The sequence below is a fragment of the Equus asinus genome, chromosome 11 (genome assembly GCF_041296235.1).
Source record: "Equus asinus isolate D_3611 breed Donkey chromosome 11, EquAss-T2T_v2, whole genome shotgun sequence".
Taxonomy (NCBI): domain Eukaryota; kingdom Metazoa; phylum Chordata; class Mammalia; order Perissodactyla; family Equidae; genus Equus; species Equus asinus.
Window position 1 is genome coordinate 9486455 of NC_091800.1, and position 15690 is coordinate 9502144.

The window sequence follows — 15690 nt, forward strand, 5'->3', positions numbered from 1 at the left end:
TGGGCTCTTGGTGGGGAGGGGACTTTCTTGAGTCTAGCGCAGCCCCTTGGCCACTCTCCTTTGTATTCTTTCGGGTTCCTCACACCTCCACCAGACCTCGCCCACCACCTGCCTCTCAAGCTGTTTCCACCACTGCGAGGGGAAGCTCTGTGTCCCTTTCTTCCAGGAGCGCCCCAGGCAACACTGAGCATCGCAGGTGCCAAGCAAGGGAGCACAAGAGGGAACATCCTTCCCTAAGGCGTTCACTAGCCAGAGAGAGCAGGGATGCTACGGAGACGTCCTTTGCCTCACAGCCTCTCCCTATTGAGTTAGAAGCTTTGACTGTTAATCAGACCTTTTACTAATCACATGCCCAGAGACAACCACCCTCAGGTTTTGTCAAAGTAGTCCCAAAGAAGCAACCCTTAAGCTGAGACAGGTAAGTCAGTCCCCTCATTCTGCAGCTTGCCGCAGCAGACCCCAGCTGGACTGCCCTTTGTTAGGTGGTCTTCCCAGTACCCCCTTTTTAGGAACTGCCCCACCATACTCCATCCATCCATCCATCCATCCATGGAGACCGCCATGTTTGTACCAACGCAACCAGGCTTCCCCGCTAGAGTTGATTAGCTGGGGTGGGCAACCTGCAAAATCTACGCCAACCCCTCACATAGCAGTTTAGAATTGGGCCTGGTGGAAAAATCAGTCTCTCTCTCTGGGTGGCTAAACTGCAATGTGGAAGTCGTTGGCCACTTTCGTTTGCAGCTATGGGGTCTGAGAAACAGAAAGAGTGGATCTGAAAGGGAGAAAATGAAGCAAATCACAGAGGGAAGCAGAGAGGAGGACCAGCGAGGCAGCGGTTCAGCTTCCCCATGATTCCATCTCCAGTTTGTTTCCTGGGCCCAGTGTCAATTCTGCTCCTGAATTCCACGCATAGCCCAGCATCTGTGTGCTTCCCCAGCTCATCGCGGGGCTCTGCTCCTTGCAGCTGGAGAAGTCCTGGTGAACTCAGGTCCCAGCACAAGGTCGCTTGGTGACCCCTCTGTCCTGATGCTGGGGTGCAGGCCTGGAGCAGGGATTGCGGCCCTGCTCTGGGGACAGCCTGGGGTCCTGGAGGCTCTGAGCGGGAGCTTTGCCTTTTCTCTTTCTAGACTGCGGCTGAGTCTTGCCTCCTCTGACCGGCTTCTTTGAGGGTGGCCGCTGGCCCTGCCCCTGCTCTGGGCCTCCGCTGCTGGGTGCTCAGCTTCTCGGCTCTGCCTGCTGGGGACACGCAGTTCTTCGACTCGACCTACATCGTCTGTTGCTGTGTCCCATGACCCTCATGCTTTAGCGCCTTTGGACCGACTTTCGGCAGCTGCTTTTGGATCTGTTTCCCCAGATGTTCCTTACCTGAGTCTTGCCCTGCTGTCCTGATGATGAAGTAAATCCTAGGGGCAAAGCCTTGCCAAGTCCTAAGACACAAAATCTGCTTGCTTGTGTCTCATGTTCTTTAAAAATTAGGAGGAAGCTTGTCCCTCAGGCTCCTGAAAAGGTAAGAGAGGATCGTGATCAGTACCAAAGGGCTTGCAATTCGACAGAATGGGTGTGGCTCACCTGCCCCCCACACACCTTGCTGGGGGGGCAGCTCTGCCGTATCTTCTAGTGCAAAGGGAGTGACACCCACCTTGGGGTCCAGGACAATTTGGGCATTTGAAGCATCTTATCTTCAGACAGAGGGCAGGAGCCATGCAAAAAACCTGGACCCTGCTCAGCAGCCCACTGATGGGAAATCAGGAGGCGCCCTGGGCCCTGCCTCTTGCTGTCCGCAGCTGCCGCCTCATTGTGACCAAGGGCATCAGAGCCCGCTTAGCCCACAGGAGGCAGGCATCCCTCAAAACATGGAGGTAAAGAAGTGGCGTTTGTTTTAACTTTGTATTTGGATGTAATTTCAAATTTACAGGAAAGCAGGGGCTGGCCCCGTGGCTGAGTGGTTAAGTTCACGCGCTCCGCTGCAGGCGGCCCAGTGTTTGGTTGGTTCGAATTCTGGGCGCAGACATGGCAGTGCTCATCAAACCACGCTGAGGCAGCGTCCCACATGCCACAACTAGAAGAACCCACAACGAAGAATATACAACTACGTACCGGGGGGCTTTGGGGAAAAAAATAAAATCTTTAAAAAAAAATTTACAGGAAAGCTGCAAAAATAAGAACAGTTCAAGGAACATTGAGAAACCCTTTACCAGATTCACCTATTGTTAACATTTTAACCCACTGCTTTACCGCTTCATCGTCCTCTCTCTCCTTCTCGCTCTCTCTCTCTCTTTTTTTTAACCATTTGGGAGTAAATTACATACATCAAAGACCTTTACTCCTAAATACTTCAAAGTGTATTTTCTAAGAACAAGGATATTCTTTTACATAACCAGTCATCAACTTCGTGAATTTACATTGATTGATACTTTTAATTTAATGTACTATTTATTTTCCAAATTTTGTCAGGTGACCCAACGATGTGCTTTATTGCATTTCTCCCTCTCCAGGATGGGGTCTAGTCTAGGGTCAGATATTGCATTTAGTTGTCCTGTCTCTTTAGTCTCCATTGATCTGGAACGTTTCCACAGCCTTTTGTCTTTTATGACATCAACATTTCTAAAGAATTCAGCCCCTCACCACCAGCCCCCCTGCCCCTCCGTCCTTTCAGTAGAGTGTTGCTCGTTTGTGTTTGTCTGAACTTCCTCAGGATTACATTGAGGTTATGCATTCTCCATTGGATGTAGCACAGGTGACATTATGTCCCTCTCAAGGTCTCACGTCTGAAGGCACATGATGTCCATCCACCCTCAGTGGGGATGGCAATTCTGATCACCTGGACACTGTGTTGACTGAGTCGTCTACTGCATAGTGACTATTTTTAAACAAAATGTCTTTTTGAATGCTCATATATTTGTGGTATAACACATAATTTCCCAAACTACACACACACACACACACACACACACACACACACACTCCACTGCACACGTTATTTCTTTTCCCTTAAAGTTTCTTCTTTGCGATGCCACACACACATGAGCTTTGAGGTCCTCAAATTCTGCATGATTGGGGTTGACTTGCAGAGGACAAGAATCTTCTAGAATGAGTTTCATCAGAAAGAGATTCAGTATAGGTTATTAAATTGCTTACAAATCATTGCCACATCTAAAGCAATGGATTATCAATTGAGTCGCACCCTTGGACTGGGCTTCCAGCCGTCTGAGCACAGGCAGCCTCCAGCTTCAGAACCTACGTCTAGAGCACAGTTGAAAAGCTGCCATGCAGTAATTTTAAAACAATAGCCATGGAGACTCTGTGTATGTGTGTCTATATGTATGTTATATATGTGTGATATTTTACCTCTGGAAGGTGTAGCCAAAATTTAGAGCTTGTTTAATTGACTTAAAGTAAGTGCTTACATAAATTCTAAATGGAATAGAAATTAACCCAAATATCTTTCAAGTTAACATGAGATAAATTAATCTTTAGTAAATGAAAAAAAAAGCTGCCATGAACTGCAGCTCGTTCTGGAACCACACTGCACCTGCCTCAACCACACTGTCAAAATCACTCCCCAGGGCCCCGCCTCTGGACACCGTGAGGCTGGTGACTAGCGCTGGGGGTGCAGCAGCCTCTGCTCACGCTGATGCAGAAAAACCCAACACTTCCATGGGTGTGCTTGCCAACAGGCGTGGTGGGCCGCAGGAGCACAACCCCCACCTTGCTCTCTCCAAATGGTCCGCCGAGACCAAAACCACATTCACAACCTTGCCCACAAGGAGTCTGGAAGCTGGTTTGTCATGTTCCCACCTCTGCTGTTGCAGAAGCATATTGGAAGGAGAGTGCAATATGTATTGAGAGTTGATCCATTGTAGCCACCTGCTTCCCTAGGTTTCCTAAGTTGACTAAGGAGCAACCCTCCTAAGAATTCAGGTATGCCCCCATCCCACACTCTTCTCTCCTGGAGCAGATCAAAGAAGCCTTTCCCTTTTTTTGCTGAGGAAGATTTGCCCTGAGCTAACATCTGTTGCCAATCTTCCTCTTTTTCTTTTTCAATGTGAGCCACCACCACAGCACGGCCTCTAACAGACAAGAGGTGTGGTTTCGCATCCGGGAACCGAACCTGGGTCACCAAAGCAGAGTGTGCTGAACTTTAACCACTAGGCCATCAGGGCTGGCCCAAAGAAGCCTTCTCTTTCATAGTGAAAGCTCCAAACGTCAGAGAGAAGCTGGCTTGGGAGCGTCCTTACAGCTCGGACCTGAGGGGCAGCTTTACTCTGGATATTACACAGGTAGCTTTTGATTCTGTACTTCTCTCTAAACTCATTGTTTTGGGAGGGTAAAGCTAATAGCAAAGCAGTTACCAGAGTCGGTAGATAAAAGCATCCCCCGATATTATGATGGCCACTCAGCAGACCTGCAGGTGAGGATTTGACAGCTACAACATGAATCAAAGGTGGAGCCCAGGACGAGGAGGCACGTGGCTCAGCAGCACAGGTGAGGTTTGGGCTGGGGCATGGTTGCAGGGGCATTTCTGGGGCTCTGGGATAGACTGCCCGGTAGTGCAGGGGGCAGGTGGGGATCCATGGACCAGGCAGGAGTGGGCACTGAGGCCATTACTGACAGATTATTTAGGGGGTAGCTGCTCCCGTTTCGGAATTCTCCAGTCCAGCTTGTGTTCTCCCTCGTGCCTCCTCTTCTCTCTCAGCTTTCACCAGTCCAGCGAGCCCCTCTGCACCGTCCGCCTGCGTGTCCCTGAGAAGGGGAGTCACCCTGGCCACTGCAGCACAGCCCTCGAGACTCACCATGCTCATGGGCACTTTTCCCTGATAATGATACTTTCGCTTTGAATGACTTTGACTTTCATGAAGGCAACCGACACGAATGTTTGAAGCACACAGCACGCTAGTTTCGCTGGCCTTCTCTGAAAAGTTGCTGTTCCCCTAATTTATTTCCCATCTGCCTTTCCAGACCACAATGTGCCTGACCGGGACAAGTGGAGGACCACACACAGTAGAAGAGAGTCTGTTTTCCCGTGGACGAGTCCTCCTACTCTGAGAACACGACACGGTGGCCCTGAGGGAGACAGGAGTGGGTGAGGTCAGTGTGTACAGTTCCTTTCCCACGCGCTGCCGCAGTTGGAAGTGGGTCACTGGGGCATGGTTGATGCCCTGAGCAAGGGCCGTCTTTCCGACTCCTTCGTTCCCTGAGTGATGAGGGAAAGGTGGCAGCGGAGGAGAACTCGCAGGTTTGTGGTTTGGGAGATCGGTAGGAGGAGCAGGTTTTAGTGGGGAAGATTCCAGTTTAGTTTTGGACAGAGGGAGGGTGAGGTGACGGAGAGACAGCATGGAGAAGAGCCGTCGTATCCACACATTGGCGGCTCGGGACAGGTCTGAGTGAGAGACGGGGATGGGGCGTCACCAGCATCAAGGTTCTAGTTTTTAAAAACGGATCTTAATGTTACCATGGCAACAGCAAGTAGGGCTCCAGCTTTGCGAGTTGGGGGTGGGGCAGGGCAAGTCTGTGACTTCCATCTGATGGCAAATTGGGAGCTACTTTCTAGGGAAGCGAGTTCTAATCCTGGCTTTGCCCCTTGATCAAGTCACTTCCCTGCACAACCTGTAAATGTGTGTGAAATGAAATCACAGACTATAAATGCAAATACGAGGGACTGTTATTACTCACTTTGAACTTTTTATAGCTCCTCTTAACAGCAAATGTACTGCAAGTGGGTGGAAATCATTAAATATGAAAATGATAAGAACATGACAACGTGCTTCGGAGGGAGCACACTCAACTCATCCGCGGCTATTCTGCTGCTGCGGTGGCCGGGCCACACTCCCAGGGACGCTCCGTCAGACACCGAAGAGGACGATGCTGAGAAGAAAGCTGAGTCACCGCGGGCAGCCCCACTGCTTCCAGCTCTTGTCCAGGGAAAAGCTGCTCATGCAGTAATTATTTTCATGATGGGGAAGAAAAAAAAAAAGAAGTGAGTAATTAGGAGGAATTGGAGAGATGGAAATTTCCCTGTGCTCAGAGCTAGGGGACCAAGATGCCTCTTATGGGAGGATTTTCGTCCCAGTAACTTTGCTTTACTTTCAAGTGAGGAAAGTAAGGAGAGGGCGTGGGGCACAGGAAAACACAAAGAGGAGAACGAGAAAGATAAGAGTCAAAGAAAGGCAAACTTCTTGCCAGAGAAAAGGCAAGTTATTGCTATTCTAGCAGAAAAATAAAACTGCAAGAAATTACAACAGGCACAGGAGTCCTGATCCTTTATGGGAACCCCAGTGGCCCCCAGGGAGGTGTGCCCGTGCCTGTCTGCTGGCCCCCGTGATGTGGCCTCTCTTGCCCACCCGCTCCCCTGAGCTGACTGCAGGACTGATTAGCGAGTGACCAGAGCTAATCGTACAAGCCCCTTGTCTTTGGCTAAAAGCCCATGAGTAAAAAACAGTTCCTTTTCCCCTCTCACTGCCGTGCTCTGGGCTGGCACTATGCGGGGAAGCTTGGACGTGTGTCAGGCCTCCCAACTCAGGCCTACGCAGGGCTTCCCAGGACCAGGGCTGCCGGGCTTGCCCACAGGACCTGAAGAGCACTCTGCGAGGAGTCTATTGTGGGGCCTCTGGGGAAAGTGCTCCCTAGAGGTGAGAGAGCTGCTGCCCGAGTCGATGCCAGGGCAACGAGGCTCTGGGAAGCCTACCCTGACTTAGGGGGTGCTCAGTGCCCTAAGATGGAGCATCTTATGCTCACTGTCAAGCCCTCACCATGTTGGGTTCCAACCAACCCCCACTAGCCTGGGAGCTCCACGAGGCCAGGGACTGTCCTCATTTTGTTTGCTGTTGCATCCCCAGTGCAGAGGACAATGCCTGGTAAATAGCAAGTGCTGAGGGTGTGTTGGTTGGATAAGTGAATGAATGGGCGGGGTTGGGAGAGGAGGAGAGCATTCTAAGGGCAGCTGGGATCCATCATCTATCCTCTTCCATGCCACCCTGAACTTAGCCTCAGTAGAAGAGGGCACAATGACATAGCCAACGGAACGGAAAGAAGTGCTCCCCTACAATTGAGAGGATGGCTTCAACAGATGCCATGGGAGTCTGCAACTTCCGCAGCCATGGGAGCTGGCACGAGTGTCCTGGACAGCATTGGCTCTTTGAGTTTCTTCCATAGCCTCAGTTCTGTGGGCCCTCGAGGCTTTGGGGCAAGCATCAATGGTCTTGTCTTCCCATCCCACCAAAGTAGGCCAAGGCAGAAGGGGAGCGAATGGCTAACACCAGGCCGTAGCTGGGGTACTGTTCATGGGCACGTGGGGAATGACCAGGCAGGGCATGACTGGAGCCAACCAGGAAAGAATCTGGTGGAGAAAGAAGGCCCACATAGACCATGCCTCGGAAAGGCCAAGGGTTACTGTTTTGGGAGGCTTAAAATAAGCCTTCCTTGGCATGGCCTGAAGAAACCCAGGTCCAACATAATTATCTCTAATTTGTCAAACCACCTTGCAAAGTAGGTTCTCCTTATTACCCACACTTCGCTGATGCGGAAATGGAGCCTAAGCGGCTGGTTTGCTTGCCCCGGTCACAGGGCTGCTGCCTGACTTGGGGGCCCACGCTGGTCTCTGCCCAGCTGCCTCTCTCAGTGATGCTGGTTCACCTGCCCAGTTCTGCCTGACCTCGCGGCCCTGAAAGAAGATTTGGCATGGCGGAGACATAGGGAAAATGGAAGAGCCCGCCCAGGGAGCAACCACACCTGCCAGAGGCCGCGTCCTGGAAAAGGAGCTCAGCCTCCCGAGCGACAGAATGTGTGCTGACGAGGCAGATGCTGCTGGCTTGCCCTGGCGTTGTTTCCTTTGGGCAAAGTCTTGGTCGGAGAAGAGAATTTTGCAGCCAGGAAGGCAAGATTGGGCACCCATCTCACATGCCAAGGAAGGTTTGAGCATAGAAACAGGAGGCGAAGGAATGATCGGAGTAACAAGCACACAGCTTCAGGTATTACACACAGAAGCAATAACATGGATGCTCGGGCGAGTTATTAGCGGGCAAAGAGGCAAAAATCCAATTTAGGAGATTATGCCAAATGGAATAAATCCAAAGTAATTGGATTGCTGAGCACTAAACACCATAAAGGAAAACCATAACACATCTTCATTAAAAAAATATACAGAAGACAAACACAAGCTGACTTACTGGCTGGGGAAATACTTATTATTTTTCCAGACAGGACTACAGTCAAGGACTGTGCCTTCAGTGTAATCCATGCAATAAATATTTACTGAGAGTCCTTATGTTTTGCGTGTTCTTGACGCTCCCGAGCCAGGGGCATGCTGTGTCTGTGCCTTAGGGCCAGGCGCCACTTGGCTGGTTGACATCCAGTCTCGTCTTCATGTTATTCTGTCTGAAAACACAAATAAGGTCAGTGGGGTTTAGAAGGATGGGCGACCGAGACTTCTCTCACGGGAAGACGTGGATTTGGGAGGCACGACCCCAACCTTTTAAGGACAATGTCACAGAGAGATCTTTTGTGCCTGGCGTGAGTGGAGGAAAGCTGGAGTCACTGCACGAGAATCCCAAACACCATGACTCGTGTTTGACAATAGTTAAAGGGAAGCCACTCCGCAGAGGCTCTGGGTTGGCAGAGACTTCGTAATACACAGTTCTTTTCAGTCATCAGTCTGCAGCATCCAGAGCAGCCTCATCCCAGCTGTGGACCAAAGCTCAGAGACAGGGCCTAGAAAGGACATTCAGAAGGAAGATGAGAACGGCTCCTGTTTTGAGCGCTGTCAAGCGCTCTGCTAAGTGCTTTACGTACACTGTCTCTGTGTCGCTGTTAAAATTACCTTAGTCTGAGAGATGACAATGCTGAAGCTCAGTGAAGTGAAGTCGCTTGCCCAAGGTGACACAGCCAACGATTAGCAGAGTTGGATATAGTGCCTGACGACTCGGCTGTCCGGCCTCTCCCAAACAGGGAGGTTGCAAAGCTAGATAATTGGGAAACAGTTGTGGGTTAATGCTAGTTAAGGCCACATCTGATTCTGGAGTTTTCTTCTTTTTCGTGTTCTGCTTCTTCCCAGAGAAGGAAATGATGCAGACAATCACAATTTCCAGGGCTCAGAGTGTCCTCTGGACAAAACATAGGTACCAGTAAAGACAGATTGGTATCACTGATAGAGAATGTTCAGATATGTGACAAGCCAGCAATGGGAATTTAAAAGTGACACAGTATCTAAATGATGATTTATATAAGAAGCACAGATGATCCAATGTACAAATAGTGATTTGCATGTAATTCCCCCCAATAAAGTCACTGGTCCAGAGGCAGAAAACTCACCTGGCCTGTGGCCCTGGCAGGTGGCACACAACTGATAGGAAAGAGCAGGTGCCCCCACGGCTCGGCTCCTGTGGAGAACGGGGCCCCACAGGCTGCTGCAGTCACCCGCGGGATGAACGCTCGCTCACTGGTCCCCGCAGTCTGCCGGTCGGTCGTTGAGAACCATCCAGCTCAAAGAAGGGCTCCGACGTGGTTTTGAGGATGTCAGACAGCGAGGAGGAATGCCTTTCATGCTCTCCACGGCCTGTCCCTAGCATCCTGTATCCCCCTCCTCGGCCCGTCACTGCAGCATTCATTCCTTCATGCAGCCCCTCTTCTCTTCATTACTCACCATCTGTTCGGTGTTGACAGTCTGTCAGATGCCAAGCTGAGTCCTAGGGTTATAGTGATGGATAAAACTCGGCGCCTGTCTTCACATTGCTAACTGTCTGGAAAGGAGGTAGACCTGTTAAAACACAGAAATGCAGCACTGTGGGGTGTGCTGTGGTGGCCCTGCCTGGTGGCAGGCTGGGCTTTTACAGGAGAGGAGCCTGCCTGGGTGGAGGGCCGAGGGGCAGAGGGGCGTCTCAGTTTAGGGGAGCAGAGCAGACGAGAAATCACAAGGAGTTGGCTGATCCAGTAATCCTCCCAGCAACCCCATGCTTCCAGTCTCGCCCATGGCTGATCAGTCCTAAATCCACCACCGGATTATCTTCCTAAGACCTGGTTTTCTCCGTGTCACGTCCCTGCTCCAACCCTTTCACGGCATGGATTGACACCCCAGGGCCTTGATTGGTGCCCAAGGTCCTCTGCCTCCCGAGCCCCAGCTCCCGCTAGATGGACTGTCCACCACTCCCGCTCCGGCCGCCTCTCCTTTGACCAGTGCAGGCCTCTGGGAACTCTCAGCCCAGGTGGGAAGCTCAGAGCCACAGACACCATAAGGGCGGGAGGTGGCAGAGTGGATGACGACAGGACGCCTCTGACAGCAGACTGCGGACCCCAGGCATTTCCACCCCAGGCCTCCTGCTCACTGGCTTTGCAGGGCTGTTCCAGTGGCTGTTCCAGGCTTAGTCCTGCCTCTGAGCCTTTGTCCAGGCTGGGCCTGCCTCCTGACACAGCCTCCTCTCCTCTCCATTTCCTATCCTTCCTCAACACTTACCTCCCGTGGAGACTTCCTAAAATACCTCAGGAAACAGAAACTCTCTTCCGGCCCTAGCCCAACAAATGTGTCCAAAACCAGATTCACCTTCTTTTTCCAAACTAGTCCTTCCTCATTATTTTCCTGTCACCAGGGATGGTCCTGCTACTTTCAGTCCCTGGGATGGAAATCATTCATTCCTCCTGTCTTCTGTCTCCCTCAAAACTTCTGGACACGAGGCGTAGAAGGGTAGCCTCTGTAACCGGAAGGGACTCTGGGGCTATCCTGACCTACCTGCCTGCAAACATGCGTCTCCTCTGCAACAGCTCTGCTCCGTCAGCTTCCAGCTTGTTTCCCATCCTTCTCTAACTGCTCGACCATTCCTATGTTGATTAAACGCAAACCTGCCTTCCTGGACCCTCCTGTTTCCCACACTTTAGCCACACAGGCAGGGCCTCACTCCTCTTCTGAACACATTTGCCTTTATCATCTTCACCTTCCTCTGCTTAGACATCCCTTTGGTATTTTTAGGTGACACTCCCGTGACTATCACCAAGCTGATTATCTCTTTTAACTTGTTATGGTCCTTCCTAAAGTGTAAATCTAAAGTCAACTAAATTCCGCTCAAAAAACATTCCTGACATCTACTAACAGAGAAGCAGGACATCACAATCGTCGTAAGCGTGAAGTCCGGAGGGAAGCTGCCTGTGGCCGACTCCTGCCTCTGCCGCTTCCTGGCTGCATCACGTTGGCCTTCAGCTTCTCACCCAAGACCACAGACACGAACAGCCCACACCATGCGGGGCTGCCACGAGGCTCAGGCGAAAGAGCGAGTAGGCAAGCGCCGAGAACTGCGCTAACACTAGCGAACATTCAAGGGATGTTCGCCCCTTTGCTTTTGTTTAAAAATATGGGATCTGTAAGGTTGATGATTTCTGAAACTGAGTGATGCATATACAGGGTTTCTTAAACTACTTTTTAAAACTTTATGTAGGCTTGAAATTTTCTATAATAAAATTAAATTTCAAAGTATAACAATATATCCCTACAGTGGAATGTTACTCAGACTTAAAAAGGAAGGAAATTCTGACACATGCTACTACATGGATGAACCTTGAGGACATTATGCTAATTGAATAACCCAGTCACAAAAAGACAGTGTATGATTCCACTTATATGAGGCACCCGGAGCAGCCAAATTCACAGACACAGAAAGCAGGATCGTGGGTGCCAGGGGCTGGGGGAGGGGGAACAGGGAATTGTTATTTAATGGGGACAGAGTTTCAGTTTTTTAAGATGAAGAGAGTTCTGGAGGTGGATTGTGGTGATGGTAACGTAGCAATGTGAATGTATTTATGTCACTGAACTATACACTTAAAAATACTTAAGATTGTAAATTTTATATTGTGTGTATTTTACCACAACTAAAAATAAAAACTTAATTTTTAATTAATAAATTTAACTAATAAAATTAATCTATTAATTAGGTGGGAGACACCTAATTAATATCTAGTTACACAAAAATAAGACAGTTCCTGCCATTACCAAGCTCCTGGAGAGTTGGGGAGAATCTGTGTAAATGATGGTTTCCGTGCAGCGTCAGTGCAGGGACCAGAGGCGGAGAGGCGCCCGAGCTCCGGAGCGCGCTCAGCAGAGGGTGTGGTTAACCCCACAGTGTGTCAGTGTGTGTGAAGCGGGGGAGACGGCAAATGTGTCTCTCCTTCTGGATGCTACCTGTCCCCCAGGAGGGCCTTGGCTGGTTTAATAGCCCATATTCACTTGTCGTCATCTAGAAAGCCTGGTTGGTCCTTGTTTTCATATGGAGCAGTAAATTTCCTGGGCTCTAGGGTCAGTGTCTGGGTTCAGATCTGTGACTCTGGGCGACTTACCTAAACCCTTTGAGCGGCTTACCTAAACCCTTTGAGCGACAGATTCCTTATCTATGGTGGGACCAAGAGCAGGACCTACCTCATGGAGTTGTGACGTTCAAATGACGTAGTATTTGCAAAGCGTTGGCACCATGCTGGGCACATTAAGGACTCGAAAGATCCCCACTTCTTCTCCTTTATCTCCTAAATTATTCTTAGGAGATAACTCTTGCCGTCACAGAGTTTGTGCCCAACCTCACACTCTTAACTTCCACCTCCAACAGGCGTGCTCCTGCAGGGCTTTCATTTGAAACTAGAAAGGTCCATTTCTTTAACCCTCCCCTTCTTGCCACTCCCTCCTTCTCTGGGCGAGAAACTCCCGGCTGAGGGACCCTGGCACGGGGGCCGGAGGGACTGCAGGACACAAGACGATGTGAAGGGGGATGAGGAAGAACTCATGTTCTTTGAAAAGAAAAGGCAACAGCAGGCCTGCGCGCACATTTGAGATGGAAACATTTCAGAAGCTCCCCTGCCCTCCAGGGAAAGGAAAGACCTGGCTCCCAGGCTCCATTTCCACTCGTTTGGGACCGTGCCCCACTTTTTTGAGTCTACAGCCCCACCTGGCGGCGGACGCCCACACGGTCCCCTGTCTCGCTGTGGCCCAGACTACAATTGTCCTCGTGCTAACAAGAATCTGCCCCTGATTTCAAAACTAAACACAACATCCGATTTACTTCCTCTGCGGTAAACTACTGCCACTGGGAAAATTACATCCATTCCTGTCCTAATGAGATTCTCATCTCAGCAAAGCATTCTTTTCTGAAGGGGAAATGCCATTTCAGCAGAAGAAATCTGATGCCCCTCGTGCTTCCCTAGATTGTAGGGATGCACCCTTTTCTCTATCATAAAAAAGCCATCTTTCAGGACGATACCTGCAGAGGTAGCCTGCTGCTTGCAACTCATTTCCTACCTCCTCTTGGTGCCCCCACCGCAGACACACTGCCAGCTTGCTCTCGTTCAGCGTCTTGCCTCAGGCCTGGGCACCTGCCGGTCCCTCCCGGGAATGGTCTCCCCTTCCTGGCTGGCTCCTCAGAGTCATTCTTCGCTGCACCCAAGCACCACCGATCTGAGGGAGCCCTTCACACTGCGCCCTCTCGATGGTAACACCACGACATGCTTCAGCTCCCTTATAACATCAGGAAGTTATCTTCGTCTATTTATTTGCCATCTGTCTCTCTCCCAGCTGCAATGTGAGCATCATTTACATTTTACATGTGCATTCCTAGTTCTGCTCTCTGCTTTACTGGCAATGTACAATGCCTGGGCTATAGAGGCATTCCAAAACTGTTTGTTGAATGAATCAATTTCGTCTTTTAACGGAGCTCCTCTGCCAGCTCAGCAGCCCATGCTGCCCTTGTGCTGGCCCAAGGACCAGGCAACGGATAAATGACAAAGACGCACGCGCTCTTCGTTAAACAGTTATCTTGCAGGAAGTAGTGACAGCATTGAGTATGTGGATGGGCATGTCTCCGAAGAGATCACTGACTTGATTATTAACTCACTGAGCAGATCACCCAGGACGCAGGAGGCTGGGTCTCGGCTCTGTTGGGAAGAGATTCACACCCGTTCTCAATTACTGTTTCCAAGTGCATCAGCCATCACTGGTCCTTTCTTGTCTCTAACATGGAGTTGTGCACATGTGTGTGCGTGTGAGTGTACATGCCCTGATTCCCACGCATCCTGTGCAGGTGAGGAAAAGAAGGGTGCTCGATATGGATGCTTCTTAGTAAACTTTTGCTGCTTCAGAGACTAAAAGTGCCCAAAGGAAAGTGGAGGAGCATCCCATGGAACCCTCACGTGGTGTTTACACTGTTCTCACATAGAACTTTTAAATAAGGAATGAAGAGGTCAGTCAAGTTCTGAGGACTGGCGTCTAGTAACGGTGACTGCCAGCAGATGTCACCATCCCACAAGACATGAAATGCCAGGACCCACTGGTAAAGCTGGGGGTGGGGGAGGGTAACCAAAAGAGGCTGGTCCTGGAGCAGAGGGGTGAGCAGCCATCTCTCCGGACTCATTCGTATCCTGGGATTGACCGAGGGAAATCAGCGCACGTCGAGTCTGCTACCATCCTGGCTCTCGGGATTCCCCTTTTAGTTATAAACTTATTCTACTTTATTTTGGGATGTGCTCATCCTCAGTTTTCTTTGCAATGGCGGTCCCACTTTCTCCGGTGGCCATCAGCGCGGAGCGTGCTGCCCGGAGCTGGGAGCCGCCGGGGTTGGGACTCTCCCTGGAGCCTGCCCAGACAAGCTGCTCGGTCACCTGTAGGTCTGTCCTGCAGCTCTGAGCTTAAACTCTCCCCCACCCTTCCCGTCACTGCTGGTATGTGGGGACTTGGACTCCCCTCTGAAGACACAGCTGGCTTGGTCTCCTGTCACATGTGAAGTCTGCCTTGAGGAACTGCTTCCTGCCTCACAGTGAGCTACTCCTTCCTGGGGGCAGCTTCACTGGAATTGCTCAAAAGCTGGTTGCCAAGAGGAAGGCCTTGCTTATGGCCTGGAGGACCTCCAGACCCTTATGGTTAACCATTTGTCCTCACTGGATGATTTATAGAACATTCACATCGCTCACTGATAAAATGTCCCTGGGGACTTAGGTCTGAGTGTTGGTGGGTGCAACCTGTTTCCAGTACCTTCCTCGGGCCAGGAGAGGAAGAGCAGATCTGTCCCCAACAATCCCTGTGTTAAACCATCACACAAGCCCTCCCCAAGCCCCCTAGACTGTCCTGGCTTCCCTCCCCACCCTGAGCAGTGGAGCTGATGTCTGGTTCCTTTCCACCTTCAGGGCCAGCCCATCCCTGCTGTGCCTGCTGAGTTGCCCCTCAGGGGGCTCTCATTAGCTGCCCCCCTGGTGGGTGGCGGTGCCCATTTAACCATGTTCTTTCCCTGCTCCCCTGGGGTCAGCAGCACCACAGGGCCTCGCCCGAGTGGCCTTGATGCAGGGGTTGGGTGGTGCCCATGTGCCAGGCTAGGCCTCCAAGGGGCAGCCCCGCCTCTCCAGCTCTGTCCACTCTCGCAGTCTGCGACGTGGGTGGGAGCAGGCCCGAGAAGAGCTGCCCTGCCACCTCCCACACAGTAAGAAATGGATGCAAGTGGAAGCACTTCCTAGAGGACGTTCACTAGATTCTGAGTCCCTTCAAGACGTTATGTTGCTAGCTTATAAGGTTTTGGGGATTAACTTTAAAACAAAACAAAAAAAGGTTTTTAATTACGCATGTGATTGTCTACAACTTTTAAAAGCAGGACAATGAAAGTCTAATACGCCACCACATCTGCTCGGGGTCATAGAATGATCAGTATTTAAGAACGGATCAGATTTCTTATGCCTCCTCATAGA

General features: G+C 50.7%; 1 long non-coding RNA gene across 1 annotated transcript; it reads right to left on the reverse strand.

Annotated features, from left to right (window-relative positions):
- Positions 1 to 5658: 5658 nt before the first annotated feature.
- Positions 5659 to 10091, reverse strand: LOC139046558 (uncharacterized). Its single transcript, XR_011506697.1, has 5 exons — positions 9307 to 10091; positions 8816 to 8956; positions 8468 to 8706; positions 8166 to 8373; positions 5659 to 5928 (listed from the first exon to the last, which is right to left on the reverse strand). It is a non-coding gene; the product is annotated as an uncharacterized lncRNA (long non-coding RNA).
- Between the last annotated feature and the right edge of the window lie 5599 nt (positions 10092 to 15690).